At 39.3% G+C, this 12,684-nt stretch overlaps 1 protein-coding gene across 1 annotated transcript in view; it reads right to left on the bottom strand.

The window, feature by feature from the left end:
• The window catches only part of LOC124122347, a 377,435-nt gene that overhangs the window by 153,820 nt on the left and 210,931 nt on the right, over window positions 1-12,684 (bottom strand). The gene's annotated exons all lie outside the window — the stretch shown is intronic.

Below are 12,684 nucleotides of genomic sequence, written 5' to 3'. Positions count from 1 at the left end.
ACCAGACAGGAAATCCTGTGCCACAATAGCCGTTGTGTAAAGAGCTCATAACAAAAGAAATATGCACCACGCGTGGGGTGGGTTTGAGAGGGGGTGGGTTAAATGTTTCAGCCCATACATTTCTTTTGCAGTTGATTCGGCATAACTGATCAATGCTACTGGGCTTGTGATGAAAATACATATCAAGCAGACGTATTCTCTACTTTGAAAAAAACAATGGAATACATGATTCCTACAGAAGATGTATTAAATTAGATTTCTTTGTTGAGGTTTTCACATTGTAGAGCGTTTCGCCTATCTCATGTATTGATACACAAAGTGATGCCTTTCCTGGACGTTCACCAATATGAGCAATGTTATCCATTATCGTTGTTGTTCATTTTGTTCTTTTTAGAGGGATTGTGCAAATCTTCACTACTATTTTCAAAGACGATACGTTTTCCTTACAGTGTGCAGGTTAATTTTGAAATAGATATAAAATCATCATAATGTGTGGAGCAAAATATGTTTACTCATAAAGGAAACATATCACGTGGTTGTGGTTATCATAACCCTGCACAATTCATTTTTTCCGGCTCACGAGGAAAAAGAAAACAATTGCCTTAAACTTTTTAAAAGAGAGTGAGTCAAAGGCGGCTAATAAGGTCAAACCAACTTCACAAACACAAACCCAGCTTTACACTGGACAGTGTGGCACAGCTTACAGTAACACACAACTGTATGTATTCATGTTGTGTTGAGCTTTCAGAACACATCATGACACTGTTGAAGTTCATATGTATGACATATCTGATAATTTATTCGAAAGGTAAGTTGCCCCATAAACTGATTTGCTAATGGTACATCTCAGTCAGTGGATCATGTACAGAATTTGTCTTAAAATAAAGCGTAACAAGGTCACTGCTTGCATATTCTTAAATGTGGTCTGCTGACGACATAGTGCAGCCTTCATGACATAGAAGTTACTGTGTGCTGTTAATGTGACATATGCTCTTATTACAGGGTACTGAAGCCATAGTATCAATTATCATATGTTGTAGTCCTTTCCATTTCAGGGGACAAGTGTAAGTACAACCAGCACTGTTCAGAATGCGACAGAAGTACAGGACATTGCCTTACAGACTGTGACCCTGGGTATTTTGATCAGATCTGCAGTTCAGAATGCAGCAGGAACTGCAGAAATCACTCATGTCAGTTGTCAAGCTCTGGCATTGGTGCTTGCACAAAGGGGTGTGTCCCTGGATATCAAGGTCCTGGGTGCAGCATATGCTGTGTCAGTCCAGGAGTTAGCTGTGCACCATGTCCAGGTGGTTGTGATGGAGGATATTGTCAGCTGGGCTTCTCCTGTGTGTCTGGATGTGTTGACTCCTACTACGGTACTGGCTGTAAATCTTGTTCAAGTAGATGTAAGTCCTGCAACAGGATGACAGGATTGTGCAAGGAGTGCTACCCAGGATATTTCGGTCCAAACTGTGCTTATTCCCGTGATCACTGCCTAGGATCGTGTGAACATGGATGCGCAGAGGGCTGTCTTCCTGGGTTTTATGGCACTTTCTGCGAGGAGAAATGCAGTGAAAAGTGTGGACCAGACCCCAACATTTCTACTAGCAAGCCTCTACAGTCACTAAATGCTGGTTTTCGTCACTGCCACAGAGCTAGTGGGGATTGTATCCACGGGTGTGCACGTGGCTTCTATGGTGGACTCTGCCAGCACACGTGTGGAGTATGTCTTGATGGTGTCTGTGATCAGACGTCTGGCACCTGCACCATAGGCTGCCACCTGACTGGACAAACGTGTGATTCTACCTGCACGTTCAACTGTTCCATTGCGGAATGCCGTAGACTGGAATATTGCAACCAAGGTAAATATTACACTCCACTGCTTTGTACACGCGAGTGGCCAATATCTCTCATGTTATTGTGTTAGCTAATACTTTCCCGTCACCTATTTTCTTATATTTGACAGAGGACACCAGTGTTATACAAATAGCCATCCTTTCGACAGCGTCACTGGTTTTGTTGGTTGGGAGCATGCTGTCAGTGAGGATCTGTTGCCGCAAGCGTGTGGCGATGATAAGGTAAGGGGGGTCTAACACGTGATATCGGTAGTGTGATATGCGATCATATATAAGAGTGATATTGAAGGTTGGCAACCTTTTCAGTATCCTCTCTCAAACAGACACATGTAGAAAGTATATTTCATTATAAAACGTCAATAATAACCAGTGTTGTCTATGCAGCAGACTTAATAAAGGCTGACAGCTGAGTCCGTTCATAGCTTTATTTGATATCACCAACATAACGTTATAGCTTCCTGGTGATACAGATACTGTAAATATTTATGACGTTATAGCTGCCTGGTGATATAGCCACTGTATATATGCATGACGATATATCTTCCTGGTTATATATCTACCATTTATATTCATGACATTATAGCATCATGCTGATATACTTTCCTTATGTTATAGCTACTGTTTATGTTCATGAAGTAATATGTTTCTGGTGATAAAGCTACTATATATAGTCATGGTGTTGCAGCTTCATGCTGATATAGCTCTGTTATATATTCACGACATTATACTTTACTGTTGATACAGCTACAGCATATATCCATGAGGCTATAGTTTACTGTTGATACAGCTACAGCATATATCCATGAGGCTATAGTTTACTGTTGATACAGCTACAGCATATATCCATGAGGCTATAGTTTACTGTTGATACAGCTACAGCATATATCCATGAGGCTATAGTTTACTGTTGATACAGCTACAGCATATATCCATGAGGCTATCGTTTCCTGGTGATACAGTTATGGTTTATAGTCGTGGTGTTATAGCTTACTGATGATACAGCTAGTGATTATATTCATGACGTTTCAGCTTCCTACTGATTCATCTACTATATATATCCATGACGCTATAGTTTTCTGGTGATACAGCTATTGTTTATAGTCATGATGTTATAGCTTACTGATGATACAGCTAGTGATTATATTCATGACGTTACAGCTTCCTACTGATTCATCTACCGTATATATTCATGACGTTATCCTTTTCTTGTATTAGAGCTATTGTATTTTAAGCTAAAGATTTTCAGCATAATATCTGTGCTCTTGAGAGTTTTTTATTTCAAGTTGTTTTTGTACGTTCAATGTTTATGTACACTCCATGATATAACTGAAATACTGTTCAAAAGTAGCATGCAAGTTTAAAGAAACACCTTTTCTTTGAATAATATAATTTGATTGTTTGCAGATAATTATATCTAATATCAAATGATGGAAAAACTATCAACTTGCAGATAGCTTAAATATTACAATTGCGTCATGATGCTGGATGAGTTGGTTCGAATCCCAGATCCTTTTTGTTTCCTGTAATACCTTGCACCCTATCAATTTCAGTAAAACATTATAGTTGTAACACAACCACACAACTTCTTTTCGTACTTTCAGGTTGTAAAGTTTATACAAATGTAGTTACATCTGAGGTGAATGCTTGTAGAATGTCGACAAGAAAAACACTCAAAATGGTCAAGAAGTTTTTCTTGTTTCTTCAGAGAACGTCCACAGGAGAGAGAGCTGGAATTTCGACAGGGGCCACAACCTGGAGAGATGGATGCACCAGAGACGGGCCAGGAATCCGAACAGGCATACCACGACATCTATATGAATGAGACGGGCCCAGTGATAGTGTATCTGTAACTGTAACTGATTAAGTAGTAGTCAGTTAGTAACGTTTACTGTTTTTTCAATAATTTGAGTAAGCTGTCAACATGAGAACACTTCAACCAGGGACACAAAGGTTAAGTATTAAGTAAAAGAGTGTTTGAAAATTGCCATTTGTGAGAAACGTTCTGACAAATGTTTTGCCAAAGTGGTCATTGGCAAAATCATTATCCATGTCGTCGGCAAAATCTCTGGTGGACTAAAAATTGATTTATTCATTGCAAACTGAAAGGCCATAGTTCAACGTATTTACAACGTATGGGTGTTTCTTCTAACTAATAATGCATGATGTATGTACAATGCGATATTTTGTAATAAAGTAATATCTGAGGTTGACATGAGAATGTAAAACAAATTAATATTTGGGTAAGTTATAAACTTCTTTGGAATACACTTGTTTCTTAATTGACGATATAGTCTACACATAAGCATAAAATGATACTCTTTTTCTACAACATTAAGGTTACAAGATGTACAGATATTGTTAGACTTTTTAAATATACCTTTTCATTGTAACAGGTATTAGATATTCTTCGAGTATTTATTGTTGTTTGAAGAGAGAATGGGTATATGTACATTTGCTATTTCTTAGTTTTTCTTTCCACATTTGCTGAAAACAATCTTTAGCTCTTTGGAGTAATAATGACATAAACATCTTGGCATTTCCAACACCCTGATACATCCATGCGTATCCAAGGCCTTAACTGAAAAGGGTGATTTTTATATTTGTTGCCCAATTATTTATATTGCGTGAGTGACCGGCATTTTGATCCCGATAGAACAGCATGTTATAGGTTTTTACTGGGTATCACGCGGATGGAAGAGTCGTTAGTTTTAACCAATAATTTAAACAGCGCTTAACACGAAAATATATGCAATGGATATCTGCCACATGTCCCAAGTACAATACCATTTGTTGTGGAGGATCGAACCCTAATTACACGTTTACACGCATAAAGATGAACCTTTTCTATACACTCATATTTTCTATCCATAAAGTACAATTGACATTATTTTTGTATGACAAAAAATTGAAAGAGTAACTTACAGGGCAGATTATCATATTTTAACAAACTTTGTTGGATTTACATCAACACTTTCTTAGCTTTAACAGATGTAGATTCTAGATTCGACGGAGAGTACTTAAAATTCTTACAGTTTGGCTGTTGAGGAACCAATCCTTGGTATGGAGCAGTTTGTTAAGTTACAAGCTGAAAACCCAGAATTCAAAGTTCTTGCCAACTTTGCACTATCTTTACAAGAAGCTGGCAAGGTTCCAGTTTGCTATTATTTCAAGGATAGCGTTTTGATGAGGAAATGTTGGTAATGAATGAAAAACTGTTTACCAAATTGTTCTTTCAAATTCATATCGAAAGGATGTTTTGCGTGTTGCCCATGAAACACCTTAGGCAGGTCATGTGGCTGTGAACAAACTTTTGTCCTATTTCTTTTGGACTAATTTGTGGCATGATTTGCATTTGTGTAAACATTTCCCTTAACTGTCATGAATGATATCTGTTATTTACTGTACTTAGCAGAGTTTGTTTTTGTATTGACAAAGAAAGTTCTCACTTTGTTCAAAAAAATTCCGAAGGGGGGGGGGGGGGGGCGGAGTGGTGGTGGTATATGGCAGTGTATGCTGTTGTTAAACAATGATTATAAATGCGTTATAGTGTTTCTGTAGAAATTTGATAGATGCTCATTCCATTGTATTTGGGCAGTGACCACAACATGCCAAGTGTACAAAGGATTTTGCATTTTGTTTTGCTTTTTTCAAATTAACTGCAGTCAGTCACCGAACGGACAGACATCAACATTGACAAAATATAATATGTTTGAAAGCAACACTGAGACAGGGACAATTCGCAATCATAATGTGGTCCTGATGATATTTTTAAGCCGTGCAATAATATTAAAAGCGGGGCATCCCATTTTTTATACTAAAGGTGGGAATATTTATCATACTGTCTACCGTTTTTCTTTAGTCCACTGGCCCCATGGTTTTGTTTGAGGCAAAAACCCTAAAACAAAGTGATAAAAAATCTTCCGGTGCAACTGATATTTTAATTGGGAGAAAAAAATCCACATTTGTTAATATACATATTTTATTAGGGTTATCAGACATAAGACAGACAGGGATATTGATCATGAATCCTAACCTTCACTATCCTATGTAAGCGTCAGCTGTCATAATACTACCACTGGTAGGAAATGTCCAGTCGTTTTATGAACAAGCCTGTGACTGCACATGTGACTGAGTTTATCGATCGATGTGATTGTCCTATACTAAAGTCCCAACGTCTCTCCCGTCTTGTTTAGTGATAGGTTTTTGAGACAGTTAAGTTTTATTTCCATCCATACTTAACCTCACTCTTGGTGTCAATGGGGTTATGTCCGGGTTGGAGAAGTTTCATAACAATATTGATGTAAGCTCATGTGTACCTCGTCAATTATTACTTAATGACGCTTTGTCAATACACTAACTTGAGAGAGCAGTTGTTTCAGGTTTGTCATTGTTTAATTGATTTGTTTAGGTTTGTTTTGCTTTTTGTATTTGCGAGAGTACGTATGTTTCACGTTTTCCAGACTACGATTTGATTTCATGTGTCTATTTTAGTTCCATAGATGATGTATTTTCAACAGTTAATAACTCTCGTTTCACTTGTACAGGATTTATAGACTTCTATTTGTTGACCAATAAGATGCAGTTGCATTTATGAAGGGATTAACAAGGACATTGATTAGATTTAGTATGTAAACCTTTCCCTTCATTTTAGAACAATAAAATTAAAAGTTACTGAGTCTTTTATCAAACTTCTACCGTTTTGTTTGATATTTTGACGGTTTTTGAAACGGCAAATCAGAAATAATACATCGTATAAGTTCAACTTCATGCGGATGATTGAACTGATGCCAAAGAAATGATTCTACAAATATAATGTAACCGCTTAAACCTTTGAAGAAGGAATTATCAAAACCAAAATGGGAAGTAAATTGCAATGAATGAAAAATTATTGTTTTACGCCGCATCAGCAATTTTCCAACTATTTGCGGCAAGAACCAGTCAAAACATCTTAAACATGCGTATATTAAGAACAACCATAATAGTTTGATGTCACAATCATATAAAATATCAGTCATATAGCACAGAAAAATATATAAAAATACTATGTTGGTTAACACCTATAGATTGTCATAAAGATGGATTTCTTTCAAAACTTCCACAAATTGTATGGCAAAGAACTTAAATTAAAGGGTGTTTCAAAGTAGAAACATTAAAATATGTCTGACGTATTAAAGCAGTATCAACGGAGTCTAAAAGAAGGTGTTGGAAAGAAAATTGGAAACACCATCCAAATACTGTTTCGCTTCAGACTCTTAAAACCTTCGTGCGACTGTATGTGTGCCTGGGTATAGGTACATGGTAATATAGCTGCTGTATACATTCATGCCGTTACAGTGAGTGAGTGAGTTGCGTTAACGCCGCTTTGAACAGTATTCCAGTTATATCACGGTGTCAGCTTGGTGTGGGAGGAAAGCTAGAGGTGATGCAGGTCCTGGACGTATACCACTTTAATTAACTCAGAAAATCGCCGAAACTTGTAGAAAGAATAATTGAATGCAAAATGGCAAACACTAGCCAAATACTAGTACTGTTTCGTTTCAGACACCTAAAACCTTGAAGCTTCTGTATGGAAGTCTGTTGAACTGCCTGTTTGGTGGAATATTGCCTGTCTCACTCAAGTGAATGGTTTTTTTTCACTCATGTTTGACCCTGACATTCATTGGCTATGAAAAGTGTTTACAGGCCGCCGTTGTGTGGCAGAAGATCTGAAACACGGCATTAGCAACACGCCTTTTTTATGAAATTGTGCGAGTGGCAAATGCTCCTGTGCCCTTACGCCATATTGAAATATGTTTGGGCGGATAATCGAGACTGGATATTGTCTGGCCCTGACGTTTTGTATCGCCATATTGCTGAGTGCGGCGGTACACAACAGTCATACAAAAAACATTTACAAAACTGAAATATGAAGGTGAACCAGCTTAATGGACAAGCAATAATAACATTTAGGTATACAAAATTAGCAGCTTAGTAGCACACTAGTACCTGCACACCCTCGGCCATTTAACCCAATCTCATCTTCTGTTTTTATTATAGGCACGGGCATCCACGGCTCGGTGGCCCGTGCCTCTCCTTGGCATATTGCGGGATAAAGGTCGACTAACATTCGGGAGTATAACCAGTATGTGGTATGTTCACGGATAATGTTTATGCAGCCGGATGATGAAATGCACAATAAACAAGCACCCACACATCTAAAAGAGAATTACCATTTGGCCAATTGGTGTTGGGATTTAGAAACAAAACATACTGCTCAATATTCATTCAACAAGTAAGATTGAAACAAACACTACCATTACATTACAAGTAGATGGTATTGCGGGGTTTCATTCACAAATTTACCAACTAATTAATAGCGTAAGCCCTAACATATGAAAGCTTTGAAAAGAATTTTCCATATATGACTCACAGATATTTTCAGAAAGAAAATTAGGACGTACGTAAGAAACGTCAACCCCTTGTTTGGTGACATAATGTTGTCAACTCATGAACAATTGGTGACGTCATGTCACTACAACCGACGAATCACCATTGCGATGTGCTGGAGTGACATTTGATTCACTACCATTATGGTTATTGCCGCAGTATGCGATACACTTAATGTATATCACGATACTGCAGTAATACGTGATTAGAAACGTTACTACATAGTCATTTAAGTCCCATAGGTCCTGTATCAGTACGTATCAACTGTGTTATTCTCTGAATCCACCTACATACAATACAACACACATGCCACAGTACAGCAGTGTTACTCCCGTCACGGTTTGGTGGTGTGATGTCATGGTTAGAATTATCCCCAGTTACCTGTGCTTATCTAGCTGGATTAAATGGTGTGTCTGATCTGGCTCGATTATATACAGCCCGCCGTCATATCCCTAATATATCGTTGAAAACACACAATAAAAAAGATTATTTTTTTATCCCCTTGCCAGAATGATACAATCTTATTGAATCACGTGATCACGGGATCATGATAAAATACCTTGTATCCCGCCTAGCACCAGCGCAGGTTATCGCCAGCTCAATCAAGCTGTTTTCTTTTTTTATATCTTACAATGAGGGATTGGAATTGTAGGCAAGATAAATTCGTTGTAGCAGGATCAATTTTGGGTGTGTGGCTCTATGCGTTCCACGTGAGGTTGTATGGCGCTCGCCTCCGCTCGTGCATAATACAACATATACCCCTCGTTATACTGCCAGACTTATTACCCGCTACAGAAAGGGTGCCTTAAACAGGTGTATATATATGCCCCCCACCCCCCACCCCCCACCCCCGTCTCCCCGAAGCTGGCTGAGTGGGTGAGACCGCTGACTTCCTTAGATTCGACTCAACCCCCTAAATACTAGACGTTGTACGTAGCAATGGAAGTGTTATCCTAAATATAACATTTGTTGCATTCGACAACTTTCTAAGTGACATTGAGTTTTCATTCAAATTATTAGTTCCCTTATTTTTGTCGGTACTCGTATCGCATGATAGTCCAGATAGCAGTAATATTTCTAGTCATTTATCTGAGGTAGACAATTCATAATTCCTCGTACGTTGTAAGTTGCCATAAAAGATGTTCTCTCACTTACCTTCTACAGATATCCACATAGATACCATCTGAATACAGTACATGTCCGGCAGCATGGTATAGACTGCCTTGCTTCACGACAAGAGTACGTGAATTAACACTGCTCACACAGCTCCTTGTGACCTAAGGGTATTTATAGTCGCCTGGTTGTACCTGTTTGCCTTAATAGTAGAACTAGCAGCAGTGAGATCAGCTTTTTTATCGTTTTGATTTACCACGAATCATAAAGAAATCTCGAGTGCACACGTAACAAATAAATACACTGGGCGGCAAAAGAAAGTATGATCGATAACAAAATAACAAGAAGAGGTTTTGTTGTGAATTATAATATAATCTAGGGAGGGGTAAAAAATGCTAGATCAACCACAGTTTGAATGAAATTGTACAATCACAGGTAATGTAAGCTCAAGGTAAACAATGGTGGGGTAAGAAATTTCATTTTCGAAAGTTGTCTGAAATGACACCGAAATATTGTCAGACACACTACAAGTTTACTGTCGACACAGTTGCCTTCAATAGCGGGTATGACCTCCAACTGGCTCAGTGCATGCTGGAATCCGTTGCCACTCGTCTCTCAGAGCCTCATGCAAATATTGTCTGTTGACAGGAGGCTGATGGCGTACTCTAATCTGTCTGTCAATATATGGTCCCACAGATGTTCAATAGGATTTATATCGGGTGAGTGGGCAGGCCAGGGCAAAACATCAACGTTCTGCTGGTTTAGTCTTCTGATCTCCACAAATACCGCCCCACACCATGACACCTCCCCCGCCGATTGGATGGACCTCTCAAATACACGCCGGAGCCAAACGTCCCCCTCTGCGTCGATAAAATCGTTCCCTGCCGTCATTTCGAAACAAGTTAAACCGACTTTCATCAGTAAACAGCACTCGACGCCAATTTCTCACTTGCCAGCGTCGAGCTTGCCTCGCCCATCGCAGTCTCAGGCGTCGATGTTGAGCAGTCAGTACCATTCCTCGGAAAGGACGATACGCTCGGATTCCAGCAGCACGAAGTCGTCGTAGTACTGGGCGTTGGCTAATAGGATGCCCCAAAGCTGTTTCTGCCGTCGCCGTCGCCGTTACGATTCTGTTTCGCATGTGAATGAGCCGTATCTGACCGCCCAGTGGTGTTGTCACTCGGGGTCGTCCGGTTCCAGGCCTGTCCTGTGTCCTCTCTGTCTCCCTGTACCGTTGAATCAGCCTGGCTACTGTCAATGGTGTACAACCCAACCTTCTGGCAATTTGGACCTGTGTTGCCCCGATTTCGGCCACACCGATGGCTCTCTCTCGTCTTGTGTGACTGTCTCGGCATTTCTTTTATGTGTTTTCATCACGTGTGGTTATACCCTGCAGACGAACGCATTTATACAGCTAACATGCACGTGCAGATAATGTCATAAGCGGGAAACCTGTTTCACCATTTTTTGTCACCGCACGAGCGCCGTCAAAGGTGGCGCGTTCGGGTGAGGTGTTTGTTGGTACCTGTTCCTGGGCAGTCATATTCCCAATACCCACTTTCCACAAGTTATCGCTGTTTTTAGGAAAATTACAAATTGCCAACCTATACTTTCTTTTGCCGCTTAGTTTAAATAACTTGCCATTATTGCAGATCGATTTGACTGTTATTGTACTCCACGGTCAGCGATCTTTCAGCAATATGACGTCTGTAACAATCAAGTCAGAAACGTCAGTGGTTGATACTATGAGCAACGTCCTACGCCGTTGGGGTGTGATGATGGACAACAAACCAAGTCAACCATGACCAACCTATTCCACAGTCACCAGCGGACAACGTCCGTGGTCTAGTGGAAAGATAGTGTGTGCAGAGAGCACAGAATCGGTCGTTCAATCCCCGGTCGCCATAGCAAACGCAGACACACAAAACACACAAACACATCACACAACACAACATATATACACAACACACACGCAATAACACACACATGCACACAAAAACGCCACAACATGTACAGTAACACAAGACAGACACATAACAGAACACACTACACACCACACACACACCACAATCGCAAACAACAAACAAACAGATCATATATAACACATATACAATCAACACACATAAAACACACACAACCTATACACACACAACACAGGCACGCACACAACACAAACATACACTACACAACACACACACAACACATACACACACAAAAAACACACAACAAAACACTCACTATGCACACAACACACACACTAGATACATATATACATACATACATGCACTCACTCATTCTTACCTTACACACACACATACATACATACATACTTACATACATACATACATACATACATACATACATACATACATACATACATACATACATACATACATACATACACAACACCACAACATGCCACACAACACACCATACATACACACACAAGCACATAAAACACATATACACAACACATACATTCAACACACAGAGCGCAACACACACAACATATACAACAATACACGCAGAATACACAAAACACGCAAAGAACACAACACACACCACAAAATGATACACACAACGTACAGACACAACGCAACGCTAAATACATACACGTACACATGTAACACCCACATACACACATAACACGTACACACAACCCATACACACGCAACACACACTTCGTAACACATACACACACAGAAGACACATATAACACAAACACATTACATACACACAGCCTGTATATGCACAACAAACACACAACACAACACATATATCGACACATGAGTGCAATAACCTTGAATGCGACATTGACCCATGCCATTGGAATAATGAAGGAATATGGTTTGCAAAATATAATTATATACTATCAAAGCAATCCCGTTTTGATTACCGATAGCTGTTTAGGTATTTCTTGTTAGTTATCTTTCTTTCGGTTATCTTTTACCTCGGAAATAGAAATATGTAGCAACACGAGCTGATCGAAACATAAGTATGATTAATGCCCAACACATGACTCACTGACCGAAATACCGACACATGTGTTTACCAAGACTTTATTAGAAGTGTACACAGGGCCAGAACGATCGATAACATGCACCCGTCACAACCAGTACAGTGAGAAAATAAAACAGATCGAGCTGACATGGACTTTGTAACATTAGATCACATGCGCCATATTAATGTTCCTTGTGGCATTTGAATTAGAACGAAAAACATTTCCGTAATCATTACAAATATTTTACATCGTACAGTTCCGACTAAATCATACATTCATGTATCACTA

Source organism: Haliotis rufescens, unplaced genomic scaffold, assembly GCF_023055435.1.
Source record: "Haliotis rufescens isolate VD_foot unplaced genomic scaffold, xgHalRufe1.0.p SCAF_14, whole genome shotgun sequence".
In the NCBI taxonomy this organism is placed as follows: domain Eukaryota; kingdom Metazoa; phylum Mollusca; class Gastropoda; order Lepetellida; family Haliotidae; genus Haliotis; species Haliotis rufescens.
Note: the sequence above shows the minus strand (reverse complement) of the source record. Positions and strands in the feature narration are given on the sequence as shown.